Genomic DNA, 15,691 nt, shown 5'->3' with positions numbered 1-15,691 from the left:
GATTTTGTATGCTATTAGTAGTTATAGATCAAGAATTAGTAAAAGAATTATCTTTGTGTTTGCAACTGAAAACAGCAAGTATCATAAGATCTGCTATCTGAAAATGTATTCTGAGCCGCACTCTTTTTATTTCCTTTCTTGCCTGTTTTTTTGTAATTTATATTCTTGGATTGTTTTCAAGAAAATGAAAAGGCTGGGTGATTAATATGCCCAGTTATATATTTAAGTCAAGTTGTTTCCTACTAATGTGTCATGCTACAATGAAAATAACAACAACTTTAAATTACATTAAACATGGTACATGCTCTTTTGGTGGCAGGAAACATTGGCTTACACTCTTGGAGCAAATTGTTTTTCAAAAAACCGTTCAGTGCTTAAAAACATTTTAATAGCAGAATCCCTTCAAAGCTTTAATATCAGTTTACAACTGTAATGAGCTCCTTCGCCTTGAAGTACGGTCTATGGGTTAGACATGTTTCAATGAGAACCTTGAGCTTAAATACAAACGCTGAGAACCTTTAGAGGAAAACACTGTACAATGCAATGACTCTATGCATAACCTGCTCTATACGTAAAGCCCTTTGCTGGTGTGAACATTTCTGCAGGGCTTGTAAACGTTATTCAGAGCTGAAAGAGTTATAAGAGCTAAAAGTGTCCCAAAGAAAGAAGCTCTCATTAGAGGATTCTAAGTTAGACCTTCACAGACTCCTCCATGGGGACAAATTAAAGGATCCTGATTTTTTCACAGAACGCCGTCACTGAAAGTAAACCTGGGCCAGAATGTTTATTGTGGTTCACATATCTTTTTGATTTTCACTTCCAAAGAGGTGATTTATACAGTTGGCAGTTGGGGGGGGGGGGGGGGGGGGGTAAAAAAAAGAAACCACTGATGCTCGATGAAACTCAGCCATGCATACGTCACTAATTGGGAATTACAACTACAGGTCAAGGGAGGTCGCAGAGAGAAGACAGCCGCTCAGCCGCATCTCACGCTTGACTCTCTGATCTCAGTTCCACAATTTCAGCTTCCAAATGAACAGAGAACCCCATTGTCACATGATGTGCCAAAGTACAAATCAACATTAAAGTCTTGCAGTGAAAAAAGAAAAAGATAAAGAGAGAGAGACAGCATAATAATTTCAGGTGAGGGAAATGGAGGTGTGAAACACACTGAGCCATGTGGGGTAGCTGGATCCAAGACTCCAGGCTGATGCCCATTGGCCTAGGAGCAGTCCATTTGATGTGTCTCCCCTGGCATCAGAAATGGTACAGTCTACAGCCACCTCTTTCCCTTGCCTTTGATCCCACCTCTCCATCCCGCGTTACGCTTCAAGCTACAACACGTCGTTTTAATGGGCTGCTGTCACTGCATTCAACGTGTTTGACAGACATCCAGCCTTGAGCCAAGAAAGATTTCATGATGCTATCAATGTAAGATATAAAATTTGAATCAGTTTGAAAAGTGTCCCTGTGTCTGAGCTGCTAAAACAGGTGCTAACAATATAAAGGGTTCAGTGCCCACGGAGCCCACATGCCCATGAAGCATATGTATATTTGCAGAATACCATGAGTTGCTTTAAACATGTCTGCAAAATGAATACGTGTAAATGGAATGTAGGATTCATTGTTTTGGAAAGCATTGTTTGTGTATGTACAGTATATATTGTTTACTTGTTAACATCTATGGTATGCAAGTACCAAGTCTATTATTATTGATATTTCATCATTTATATTTAGAACAAAAGTGGTTTTCTGATTTATTCACTCACAAAAGATGCTTTCTGTTAGCTAAATAAACCTGAAAATATGGTCATGATGCAAACCATGGAATTTACCAGCACTCTTCCTATAGGGGTAACCATAGTGACTAACTAGGTTAAAAAAATATTGTTGACATTGTTAAAGACAAATGCTCAAAATTAAGGTCAAACTAATAATCTAATTGGTGACCTGGTATTTCAGTGTTTGTGTCACATGGCTGACTCTTGCATCATTTTGCCAGACAGCCTCATTCTACACCTGGTCATAACAAAATAAGGATAGTACTGTAGAAAGAGGAGCTTCGGAGAGCACACTGCATTATATGGAATGTATTCTTTCACAAGGCCGGTAATTTGACATTTGTAATGTTTACTTCGAACCCTAGGAGAGCTGCCCTGGGCTAGTGTCTATTATATTGAGTCAACCCTCACAGACCTGAAGGAAAGTATAGTATGTGGTCGCTCATTAATCTGATTGTCTGTTATTGTTCCTGTGGTTCAGTCGGTAAAGCTTAGCTCTGACAATACTGAACTAGTGGGACTCGTTTTAACGGTGAGCTCAAAACCAAGATGACGGATATGCATGCGTTTGCTACAGTGTTAGCACGGAATGAACTCATAAAAGAATGAATGTAAATCTGAGCCGGCCCTGACAGTGTTGGAGCCCCAGGCAAGATTTAACTTTTACTTTTTGAGAATCATGGTGACCCTTTGAGGGACAGAGGGACATTTAGGACACCTTACATATCGTTTAATGGCAGCAACTCCTGCACATGCTTAGTGGCCTCCTGTTTGATGATGGGGACATTTTGAGAATGTGCGCCTCTCCAGTCTTAAGATATCAGCCCAAGAAGATTTGCATGGTTAAGAGTTTGATGTCACCATCGCTCTTTCACATTGAACAGCATCTTCTCCTTATATCACAGTTAAACTGATCTTTAAAGTATGCTCTAAAAATGACACATTTCAATAATTGTCTGCCTTTGAGGTGATCGTGGTATCTAGAAAAGCATGTAAGGTCGTCAGCTGGGTACAGTTGTAACACACCGTACCCATGCAGTAGAATCCCATAGTCTCAAATGATGTTAGGCCTATAAGATTACCAATCCATCTATAAGTGTTTTTGTTGTATGACAATGAATTGGTTAGGCATCTTTCCAGCATTACGGGTGAGTGTTTCTACTGTCCCACGGTACTGTTCTACCTGTATCTGACATGGGTACAGTTGGAATAAACATACTCCTTGTGTTTATGAGCTAATTGTATTCTTATATTATTCTTCATAGATATTATTGATCATCACTTTTTTAGAAGACAAGCAAACACATTAGCATATGAAAAATCACATTTTTGGCAGCCATTTTGTTGAGTGAGCCAAATGGAACTTGAGATGGGAGCAAATGCATAAGCAAACCATATGTCAAAATTCTAACTTAAGCAGTTGTTGAGATATTGAAATATGTCCGTTGCAGCGCCCCCTATGGATGAAATTCCACTATATTTGGTGTGCATCCAAGAATGTGGTAGTGAAGTTTGAACCTTTACGTCACGAGACATTGGCTAGTGTGGTGCGAGATTCTTGCTTTGGGAGTTATTCACTAGAGGTTCGACTTCAACACGAGCATGGACTAACAACATCTGTGTCTCGTAAAAGTTGTTTGTTGCTGTATATTGGATGAAGTTATATCTTCTGTCAGTCTATGCACCGTAACCATCCATCATAAAAAACAAAAGGTAATGTAACCCTGACACAAAGTAGCTAACATTAGCTTCTCACGCTGCAACAGACGTTATAGCTTTTGGCTCGGCTGTGGGCAAACCTAGCTGTTAACTGGCTATGCAGGGTAACGTAACATAGCTCTAATTGTTGATGTGAGAAACTTGGTAGTCACATGGAGTTATCTAACACACAATGGTCTAACAACATGTGCTAGTTGCCTACTTGAGGAGAAGGCGACACTAGTCTATAGTCGTTGAGAGAGGGTGCACTTCCAAAAATAAATAAATACTAATGGCATCTTTTGTGGCACCCCTCTGGCATTTTGTGCCCTAGGTGACTGCCTACGTTGCCTGTGCCCTGGGCCACCCCTGATGTAAATGATCTGTAACATCCACTCCACATTAAACGCAGTCAAATTATTAATATTTTTTTGCTAAATATATCACTTAAAATTGCCAGGCCTTTCCATGCTGCCACCTTTTTTTTGTCACCGCAAATGCCTTTGAAAGAACTGCAGACCAAGACAGGCTTGTCACTGCGTGATGTATTGCAACTATACTCAGCAGTAGCATTCTCTTTTGTTATGTCAGGAGATCGCCAAAGGAGCGCTAGTGGTGGTTTGGGGGGGGGGGGGGGGGGGGCGGGGGGGGCGAGGGTACCACGGTAAATAAAGATGGCAACCACTGCAAATCACACTATCAAACCACACCTGGCAAATCACAGCCCACAGTCAGTAATGTTTTTTGTTTCTTTTTTCTTTTTTACTTTCCGGAAACATCTCACTGTAAACCAGAGCCAGTCTAGTATCCAGAGCTTGCTTTTACGCTCAGGCCTCACAAAGGCCCACTGTGCTTGGTCTCTGGAAGCAGATGAGTGGAAGCCAGACAGATGAACTCTCATAAGCCAGCCCACTGCTTGTACTCTCAGTGGGGTTGGTGGTGGGGGCGGGGGGTGGGGGATAGGGGGTTTATGCCATTAGAAGCCAAGTAGCACGGGGTAAAAAGCTGTACGCCTAAGCACAATGCAGTACAATGGAACAGCAGAGGTAGCAGAGGATCCGAGGTCTATGGTATACACCCCTATGGTGGAGAAAGGGGAGGAGAAGAAGTGGGAAAAAAACACATACAGATGCAAATCACAGTAGGGGAGGGGGGGTATCAAAATGCCTATGCTGCATTTCTGCATAATGTGATTTTGATTATAAATATCTATACACGGAAATGAGGTAATGGCCTGGGGAATCAACGCAACATTCAATGCATGTGCCTCTTCTCGCTCTCGGCGTGGCGGACCAGCAATCCTCCGGTCCTTCACGGGTTAACCTCCAAAACAGCGCTAAAGGTTACACTAGATGCACAGCTGCGATCTGGCTGTCAGGCTTGGATGCTGTGTATTTTGTGCTGATTATCAACTATGGTCTGTATGACATTTGGCCAAAGGTTAAGGAGCTAATAAGGACTTTGACAAAGCTATCATGGGTATTTTGCCCCAGATTGTAGCAGCTAAATGGCATTACATTCATGCTGAAATTTAGGGCCTAAATCCCGTACCTGGATTTCACATGCTATGTCTTTATCAGTGTGATTTATGTGAATTAATGAATGAAATATTTATAATGCTCTGCAATTGTCTATTGTTGTTTATTTCTTGGAAAATTACCCATATAGATTGAAGAGCCACACAGACATGTCCTACTGGGGCAGCCTATTTGGATAAACATGTGATGGACACAGTCTTGGAGTGCACACAACAGCGCTGGGGCTCGTTTCCCAGTGATTACTGAGTGCTGTCAAGCACCGGGAAAGCGCTGGCACTTTGTTTGTGCTCCAAATGCAAATTCGGAGTGTCAAAAAATGCTGCCCCCGCAGTCCCCCTGGTGTGATCCTGGCAGGATGCCGGGGGGTGGGGGGGTGGGTGGAGGGTCTTTGGGGTGCAAGAACAAGTGCGCTACTATTTTCAGACAAAAGATAAACAAGGAACTGAACTCGACAGACTGTGTCTTCCATGGATTGCAAACAAGATAATCTTTAGTGACACAAAGCAAGGGGCCTAATTGTTTGGGCAGGTGTACCCCTGAGGTTGTCCTCCTAGCATGAGGTAGTCTAGTTTTGTTGTGGTATGAAACTGTTGTGGGAAGAAGATGTTTAAGATTTCAGATTTCAGATTCCAGGTTCTTGTTACTATTCACTTACATTCTATGCCCACCACATACACAAAATGGAGTCAGTTGTGGGAGTCTGCTTCATGGTGTTTGCATGCTATCCATGCGTATTGTGAGGTAAAAGGCAAAAAGCTAGCAAGCTATCATGCACCAATGACCAAAATATGAATACAGAAGAATGATAGTATGCAGTGCACTGTGAAAATATTCAGATATCCATGGGCACAGGCACCTTGGCATTCTCAAATCAGAGACTAGTGACATCTGTGAATTCGTGAAGAACACATTTCTCACCCCACAAAGCAATCAAGTAGCATATGTACAGTGCACAATGTTGTAAAATTGTCGCAAATCTTCTGGATTATTCCTAGGTTCTTGTACCACTTCTAATCAGTGGTCTACTACGGTCGAGTTCCCCTTTATGTGTGCATTAAAGCGGAATACAGAGCACAGATATATGTTGATGCATGCAGAGAATATGTAGACCATTTACTCATGACAGTATTCCACTCAATCATTCCCCTGCTGTGTTACTCCCTGTCAAGCGGGCAATACCTCTTTAACCTTGGGCTGAGACTTGAGGACCACTAGCAGAGGGAATCATTTTGTTTTTCCTTCCTGCGAGAAAAATCTGGCAGTATAAGTCCTCTCTGTGTGAGGTGGCTGCTTTCGCACTGATCTCTTGGGTTGCTGGGTGATGCCATTGTATACAGCGAGAGCAACCACTGATCTTTGGGGGAGTTTGTTGTGCAATGTGAAAGCTGCAATGTCTCACTGTCCTGTGGTGCTCATTCCAATGCTTTCATGGCGAGAGAGGTTGATCATTTTTGATGAGAAGATGACAGTTTACAAACAAGCAAACTACATAACTAACCTTCAATACAAACACAAAACAGACTAGAAAACAGGTTATGTTAAAGCACACTGGCACTGGCACAATGACATTAATTGAAAATATCACCTCCAGAAATAGTATTGCACTTGTCAATGGATTTCACATATACTGCTTTTTATTAGACTTTACAGTATAACCACTGGTGTCAACTTTGGATTTCACATACAGAGGGGCAATCTCCTAAAAGAATATTTGTTCCCAAGCAGTAAAGAAAGAAACAACAGGCACATGACTGTAGAGTCTGCTGAAGGATATCTACCATGGTAACCCACTGAGTGTTATTGGCTGAAGTCTGGATATTCAGATAATGACTGAAGGTTAACTTCAATACCACTTCTGAGTGCTCCTGCACAGGTGACTGTACACGCATAAAAAAAGGATATGAAGTAAATGTTGTTATGAGGTCTATTAGAATTGGAGGTGAGGAGGAGAGACGAAAATGCTGACCAGACAATTTTTTTTACAGGCCATCAGGACAAAATGAATAATATTGCAGGTAAGTTAGTCTTCAATAAATGGGCGAAAGACTAAGATGACTTACTGAGGTGGAGTACAAGAACGACTTTGATGCATGGTGTCAAAAAGAAGATCTGAACGCTCCCATACACAATCGCACAAGAAAAAGAGCACAAGACAATCCAAAGTGATTCGGAATCTACTGCCCTAGTTCTTCTGCCAAATTACCACATACCACACTGAGATTTCGGCTGCAAACCATGTCTCTGAAATTTAGTTAAGCAGTGTACAACTTGAAAAATATTGTTCCTTTGTAATGACTTCCAGGAACATGTTGCTTGAATTCTTTATGACAGAAATACAGTGGTGACTAACACGCTCCTCAGAGATGTCTGAAAATGGAGAAACAAGCAGCACATTCAGGCACAGGACAAAAATATTCCATCCGCTGCAGCATTCTCCTCTGCAGATTTAAGCTAAGTCTCTTCATGCATCTCTGACAATGGCTTCCCTATGACTGTGTGTGTGTGTGTGTGTGTGTGTGTGGGGGGGGGGGGGAAAAAACACTTAAGCTTCTCATCTGTAGAAGCTTTAAGTGCTGCACAGGAAGAGATTTATCAACACCTTAAAGAACCCCTCAATACCCCTGCATATATATCACTTGCAACCCCCACATCACCCCCACCACCACCAAAAAAAGAGAGAGAAAAGCGATTTACCTCCCTTCCCTGTCACAAATCTTTCAGACAAACCCCACTGCTTCCCCCGCTCTTTAAAGGAGTGAGGGACGGAGAGTGAGAGAGGAGAGCTGGGTGGAGGTACACCTCATTTTCAGGTCACCCTTGTCACCGCTTAGCGCTGCAAAAGCCCCATTATTTAATAACCCGCACAGCACAGCCTCCTGACACACAGAGTAACAGGTGGGGCATTTTCTGTTCCTGACTAGACCCCCCTTACCCCCTAACCCCCCCCCCCCCCCCCCCAAAAAGGAAAAAACTCTTCTCTTCTGTACTTTTCTCTTCTCCCATTCTCAGAGACAGACCTACCCACTCACGCACACACACACACACACAATAACAGAGAGCAACGCAGAGGAAAATTGCAGTAGACAGTTTTCTTTTAGGCGTTTCTTCAGAGGCCTCCATATCCCAACATGTATATTTTATGACAGAGCTACAGTGCTTCCATCTGCTCTCTCTCCGTGCCACGCAATCCGCCGCGCACCCTTTGCCGACGTTTTTTTACCCAAATGGTGTCCGGGATTTTCACTCTGGTGGGCTGGCTCTTCGGTGGGAGGACACTTTGGCTAACGCACGCTGTCCGCCCACCTCTCTGTCTGTTGGCAATCACTTTCAATTCAGCCTAACCGCCTCACACAGAGAGATGATCTTCCGAGGGGGGAAAGCTGATAAAAAATGGGGACAAAGGAGCTTGAAAGACAGTCGCTACAATCAGACGAGCATCCCTTTGAAAACACTACTCTGCCAAGACCTATGATTTGCAAAGGGGATGACTGCTTCTTCTGGCTAGAATCGGCGTAACAGCCGTCTTAAAGCATCATTACTTCAAATGAAAGGATGTACAATTGATTGATTGAAATTATTCATCCTTTTGGTTATGCTTTTCTGTTCTCTTAATTTTCTTTCAACGTTATAAACACATGTCCCTGTGGACATGATGGAGCCACTGTGGGAGGACACGCTTTGACTAAAGACCGAACGAGATGATTCTCCGGTGATGGGAAATCTATATGGGTTTTTATCAAGACGACGAGGCTCTGAACGGCTTCCTAACCGTGCACTAACACGCTCCTGACGATCGCACAGGGCCCCTTGAGAGTTCCATGGAAGACGTTTTCTTTTCAAGGTTCATCGCCTTCTCGCTGGGGTGTTCCACATGTAATTTCAGAAAAAGAAAGGATAAAACAACAGAAATAAAGAGTGAGAGAAAGAGCAGCAGCTTCCATAGCCCACATGACTGATGTGTGTAACCTTGCATGAAATGAGCTTCCTCAGTCACACACACACTCACACAGACACACACACACACACACCTAACTCAAGAGCCCCAATCACCTTTACGTGCCCACCTGTCCGCTCACCGGGCCCGACTGAGCAGCCTGTCAAACATGTAGCCGTTAATGAGAGACACTTCATTTCCGAGCAACCGTCGCCTAATTCTTTGAAGAGCGAGTGAGGCGCTGTGAGAAACGAACGCTGCATCTGAACTCGAGGGTGCGCCTCCGCCTCCTCTGCCTCCTCCACCACCTCTTCCTCCTCCTCCTCCTCCTCCAACTCCGCCACCACCACCACCACCACTACCTCCTCCTCCTCCTCCTCTCACTGTCTGTGTGTTGGATAGAGGGAGTGCATCTCTAATGGGGTGCGGAGTTGGGCAGAAAATCAACACGTGCTCGGGGAGAGAGACATTAGCATGTTGCACAGATATCCAAATGGAGGCAAGAATGTGTGTGGAGAATGCTACCACACTCTCCTGCGCCCATTGGCATGCAGACTACATTGTGTTCACACTGTATTTTGGCTACTCGAGACGTAATAAATCTCACTGTCAAATGCCAAAATGGAGGCCTATTCAACTCAGTAGGGCGATGGGCAAAATGAGTAGTGCTGGTGACATCACAGAGGAAATGCCCTGCAGCATTCTTATGCCTTTGGTTCTTCCCCTACTTGATGACAGAATCCATATTGCAACATTGCTATAGCTGAATAAGGCAGCAGTAATCTCCACATCACACACACACCCACACTCACACACACAGAGGGAGAGCGACCGTAAGAGATAGAGAGGGAGAAAGAAAAAGAGAGTAAGGGAGAGAGAAGGAGCTGTAGTGGAAGGAAAATATCTCTGCATTTTGGTGCTTGAGTGACTCGTTTCTGTTTCCCTGCTAGCATCCAGATGTTTGATCTCACATTCAGCAGCTTAAATCATACATCAGGCTGCGTATGCTTCGCTTATAATAACGGTAGCATGTTCTTTTGGAAGGTCATCCAGATACACACACGCCTAATCACATTCCAGCCGCAGTTGATAAGACAGCTTTAAGTCCTATCAAATACTGTGCACTTCGTCCTGTTGACAACCAGTCTCTGACAAGACTGAAAAAAATAAACATTACCTGTATAGTCAATCCCTGTATAGATGAGTTCTACGAGAGATACCACGTCAAAACCTTAAAGCTGTAAGATGCAATCAATTCCTTTGTGTGGAGGGGTCCATTTCAATATTTAATGTCGGAAGCCCTTGGCAATACCACTTGGAACAACCTAGATGGAGCTCTCACGTTGTTTAAGCACTGTACTGAGGAGCCTCTGTTGCGGCTCAGAGAAATGGGGCGAGTGCTGCTGCAGAGCTAACAGCCGCTTCGATCGGAGCCCCCTCACCGTCTTTCTGACCAGAGAGACCGAAGGTACATCTGCACCAGGCCCTCTGCTCATTTATACAAAACAAGCCTGTGGGATGGCTGTTTAAAAAAAAAAAAAAAGAAGGAAAATGGCAGCAATAAAGCAGAAAAACAAAGAGATTTTTTTTTTCAGAGATAGAGAGAGAAAGAGAGAGAGAGGGAGAGAGAGAGAGAAAGAGAGAGGGCAGAGATGTTCACTGGAGCCGATTCTTCCATCTTTCCCTGTCTTTCTCCATAGCTCTGCTATGCTGAAGATTAATGACATAGGGGAACATCAGTGTGTTTGTGTGTGTGTCTGTGTGTGTGTGTGTGTGTGTGTGTGTGTGTGTGTGTGTGTGTGTGTGTGTGTGTGTCTGTTCAGAACACTTTCACGAGTTGACCTGCAGGATTTGAAATTAAACAGTCAGAATAGAATGAGTGTGTGTCAGAGGAAGAACAGAGGCTCAGTGTGATACACCAATGTGCAGAATGATCCAATAGTTGTCTGCTTAAGCTGCAAATCAAACCAAACCCATTTGGTGGTGGCAGTGCCTGACTGCATTTATCTGTACATGACTTATATATGTAACTTAACCCAGGTTACCTTTATAACCACTCTATTACAATATGTGCTTGTATCCAAGCATTCATCCATATTCCAAATTCCCTATCAGAGTTCCTAACTGAACAGTTTGACAGCTAAGGCAGAACCATATTTCTTAACTTGCAAAAGATTTCATTCCAAAGGACAATCCAGGTGTGAAATTTAAATGAGAACGACTGACCTGTCCAAGGGCACACAGAACTCTCAAAAAATGAATATGCATTACAAAGAGGGGTATGGTTCAGAATTAAATATTTCCTCATCCAGTTTAGACCATTACTAACTCCTCACTTCTCAGTACAAGAACCAAGACTCTGGTCATTTATGTAGGAATTTCATATACCACAACTCATAGTCCATGTTCAGTATCTTTGCACAAATTAACACAATCTGTCTGTATATATCCAAGTCCATCGATAGAGGAAAACATCACCTGTCCCTTCTTAAAGTCGGATATTTAGATATTTGTCTTCTGATCAGGTGACCCGAAAAGCCCCTCACTACCATAAATAGCTTTTAGCTTATGTAAGAATGAGTCCAGAGCCGGTATGGCAATACAGTACAATAACATAAATGTTTTTCTGTTCATTCTGTCACAATCTAGGCCAATAAATAATACTTTTTGTACTATCTATTTACTAATATTAAATTACCAGTGAACATTGAAGATGGCCTGGTCAACTAATAATAGTTATCTTCCAAAACAAAGAGAACAGCCTCTGTGCTGTCGAATGTAAAGTGTGTTAATAAATGCTTAATCCCTGTATTAGTCAAATAATTAATTTTTTTAATGGAATTCCTTCTTACTTGTAATATACCGTTTCTTCACACTTAACATCTACTAATGAACAATCCTTGACTAGAATAAACGTGATCTGTTTCAAACACAAAGAAGTGCCACCTTGAGGTGTGGTTTACAAACCGTAATGGTAAAAGTAAAACCGCACAAGATTTGATTCTGGTGGAGATGCTGCAGTGGGGTGTCACAGCCTCTTATTATGCATCTCTGATTTATTGAAGAGCATTTCTAGCAGGGCTTTGATAGAGCTTTCACAGAGCTTGTTAATGATTATTTCATTGCCCATCCAAATCACAGGGAAGGTGATCAAAGCGTGGAAGCCCTGCCGGTTCACAGAGGTCGACACTGATGCTACCATCTCACCGCGTTGTCATCATCTCTGTGTTCGGAAGGACAGAGAGAGACAGTGTTCGCCGCACACCTGCTTTTGCCAGACTTAATGGTGGTGTGCATCATTCTACGTGTGGATGGAAGCATATGGGTGGTTCTGCGTCCTTTCTGCCCACAGTGGTGCAGTGAAGGAGGGGAAAACTTAACAGCTTGAGGGAACCTTGGACTGGAGAGAGGCTCTAAGGCAGGGTATATTTTTTTGAAATTCAGACAGCAGAGGTTTACTTTTTTCTGGGTATCCACAATATCTAGCTACATACCTGCCTCTTCATGTCTTGAACAAATAATCAGGTTTAGTGCTGCATGCAGACAGAGTTAGGGGGAGGTGAAACGGATCAATCAGTATGAAATGAAACACCAATTCTGACTCCAGCTGGAGAGTCCTAACGCAAAATTGAAAAGCGAACAGGCTAATACTGGCAATCTGAAAAAGCATGTACTTGGAAATGAGCTCTTAGGAAACTAATTATCTCGCACAAGCATATTTGTGTGGGAACAGCATTTTTGTTTCAGCAGGACTGGCCCAAACAACTTGTTTCTCCGATTCGTTGGTCAAAATTCAAGTCCTGCATTTAAATGAGGTCTCCCAATTTTGCCTTTGTTGGTGCTCCAATTCTATTTTAAAATGACTCATAAATTGCTTCCATTTCTATACAGTTTGAAGGCCCATTATTTCAGGGTAATTCACCTCACAAATAGTTCAGACAAAGACATATAGACATATATGTATTTGTTAAGCATTAAAATCCTTTGGATCGCAAATAAATAACCCTTTCTGTCTTTATCATCTATTCTCTCCTAGCATTTAAAATGCACTACTGACAATAAAACATGTCACAGACAAGCCTGATAACCCTTTCATTCTCACAATATAAGGGCATGAAAATCCAATTCCGGCACTAAAGTTTTACTGCACTTCGACATAAATGCTTAAGCGGGTTCAGGAAGCCTAGGTATGGTAGAAATCCTGGTGTGGCGGTTACCTCCTCAGGACTTTCAAAAACTCATGACAGGGTCCAGCGGGCACTGCCAAGTCGCTATGGACTCCATGCCAAGCACTGCATCTGTCGAGTGTGAAACATCACACATTTTCCTAGCACCTATGCCACTGCATCCAAAAAACTCAGAAAGCATCTCTCGTCTCTTTCCCAGCCATTCGACTTGATTGCCAAACAGATGACCTCAGATTAAAAACAAAACAAAAAAAGCGTTCAACCACAGCAGGTGTGATAGACAGGATGATTTTGCTTTTCGGTGCACTTGCCATGAATACTCTCCACTTTCGTGCACCTCCAGAGAAAGCTTTCAGCGCGATCTTGACGAGACAGAGGAACGGGGAGGAAATGGTCAAACTACAATATGACTGTGTTCCTTTCCTTTCTTATTTTGGGATGGGCTCCAGTAATTCACGATGGCGGTTCCATTGAAGCTGCAATCATGTCATTTTTTCCCTTTTTTTTTTTTTTCTCCTAACACTGTCCAAATCAGCCGCTGCAGACTGCCACCATTCATTTCTCTGACATGAGAACATTTTGTCATGTGCGTGAGTCACTAGTGGGGAAGATGCCCAGAGACCGAGTGAGCCTGCGTCACCGATAGAGATCGGCCCAAACCGTGCACACAAGGCGGGACGGGTTGGGGGCTGGGGTGGTGGGGGTGGGTGACAGAACAAGCCATTGGTGAGGGATTATCGATGAATTTAAAGAATGTGGAACCCAACAGTTACATGAGCCGAGAAGATACAGAACACATGATGAGTGTTTCAAAAAGAAGAAAAAAGTAGAAACTTCAAATGTGACATTTTCTATGTCTCACCAGAAAGGAGATTTTAATCTATGTTGATTCACAATGTGAACCATTCAGAATCGAACATGTTACAAAAAACGATTTTAATTTATATTCATGCAATTTAGAGAATTAAGCAAGCTTCTGAAAGGGGAGTCGGTTTCGTCACATGCCTCTGTCATAAATCTGCCCATTGTGCGCCGCTATTGGTCGCCTGAAAGACATCTCATGAATCCAATGCCTGACCCCTTTCACAGTCTCCCTGAGAACATTTGACATGAATCAACACATAAAACCACGGCACTCAGGGAGCTAAAGGCAATGAAAGTGTGAACTGTGTGGCACATAATTGCATTTTAATTGATCAATGTGGGGAAAAAAAGGGCTCCGCCAAACACGGACATCTTACTCCATCACGAAAAATTTCATGAATTTTAATGAAATTCTCAAAGCCTTGCCTTCCCCTTTCCAGCAAAAAAAAAAGAAGGGGAAGAAACCCCAGCCTGTGATTCCATTATTATCAGCTTATTTCATATAATAGATTGCATCACCACATTCTGTCTGTCCACAAATTGTCCTGATGAATATGAAGCTGATTTTTTAAAAGGCATCCTGGCCACGTCGCTCCCGAGCAGCACGGGCGGACAATGAAGTCAGTACATCAAATAAGCATGCTAATGTAACAGCGCAAGATTAAAGCTCTCTGAGCTCGGGTACTCACAGTACTGACTGCACAACCACAAACACTTCATTACGTCCACCCCAGAACACAATACACATTTTTTGACTGATATTTATTAAATGTCTGCCAAAGGGGAAGTGATCATTTTTTGGAGCCTCTCTGCTGCTTCCGTGCAAAAAACAGGCCACTGAATAATTCATTTATAAATGTTCACCTTCAGAGTTTGAGTTAAAAAAACACAAGAGGGGTTTGTTCGTTTTAGATAATGGTTGTTTTCGGAGTAAACAGCGAATAGGTGCATATGAAGACGCATTCTAACCTGGCCTACAATGAGGCTTTTTTAATGATAACACTGGCCTTTGTATATGGAAGTCTCTCAGACGGAGCTACAACTCAACTAGTTCAGAGCTGTGCTGATTCAATGTCTATACTACTACAGTATATATGTACATATTTCTAGATTTCTCAGGTTAACATAAGCAAACTGATTATTACTATTGCTATACGGAGATGTATATACTAAATGTTTCTTCATTATGTGTAGATCATAATGTGGTCCATTTGATTAATGGACATTGAAATGAACAGATTCTATACCATCAAGTGTGCTGCAGGAAACCCTAAGGTTGAGCAGCTTCATCATTTTCTTACACAAAAATGGATCTGTCTTATTATTCATCATCTTAAACATGCAGGGGAGGTTATGGCTCGGTCCTGAAGTCAGGCTGCCTCTCCCATCTGAATTTCCCTCCTATCTCCGGCTGACATTAAAGCTGCCATTTTGCGATTCCACAGGTGCCGTATGCTGCTCACACATCTCCCGGCCCAAATGCCGCATTCAGCGTCACACCGGCCTCAATTTGAATCAATATAATTGACAATTTGGCATGGAGCTGCCAAGGTTAATGCTGGCCTTTACATTTTTTTTAGGATGTTCAGATTATACCGCCTATCGGTGGCCACTGCAGTACAGGAAGCGGCCATGTCAGCCAACTCGGAACCTCCAAAACCCCCTCCCCAGCATCCAGTAGTTGTCATA

General features: G+C 42.8%; 1 protein-coding gene across 5 annotated transcripts in view; it reads right to left on the bottom strand.

Moving 5' to 3' along the window:
- Positions 1 to 15,691, bottom strand: part of adgrb3 (adhesion G protein-coupled receptor B3) — a 143,574-nt gene that overhangs the window by 82,317 nt on the left and 45,566 nt on the right. The gene's annotated exons all lie outside the window — the stretch shown is intronic.

The sequence above is a fragment of the Clupea harengus genome, chromosome 13, assembly GCF_900700415.2.
Source record: "Clupea harengus chromosome 13, Ch_v2.0.2, whole genome shotgun sequence".
In the NCBI taxonomy this organism is placed as follows: Eukaryota; Metazoa; Chordata; class Actinopteri; order Clupeiformes; family Clupeidae; genus Clupea; species Clupea harengus.
Note: the sequence above shows the minus strand (reverse complement) of the source record. Positions and strands in the feature narration are given on the sequence as shown.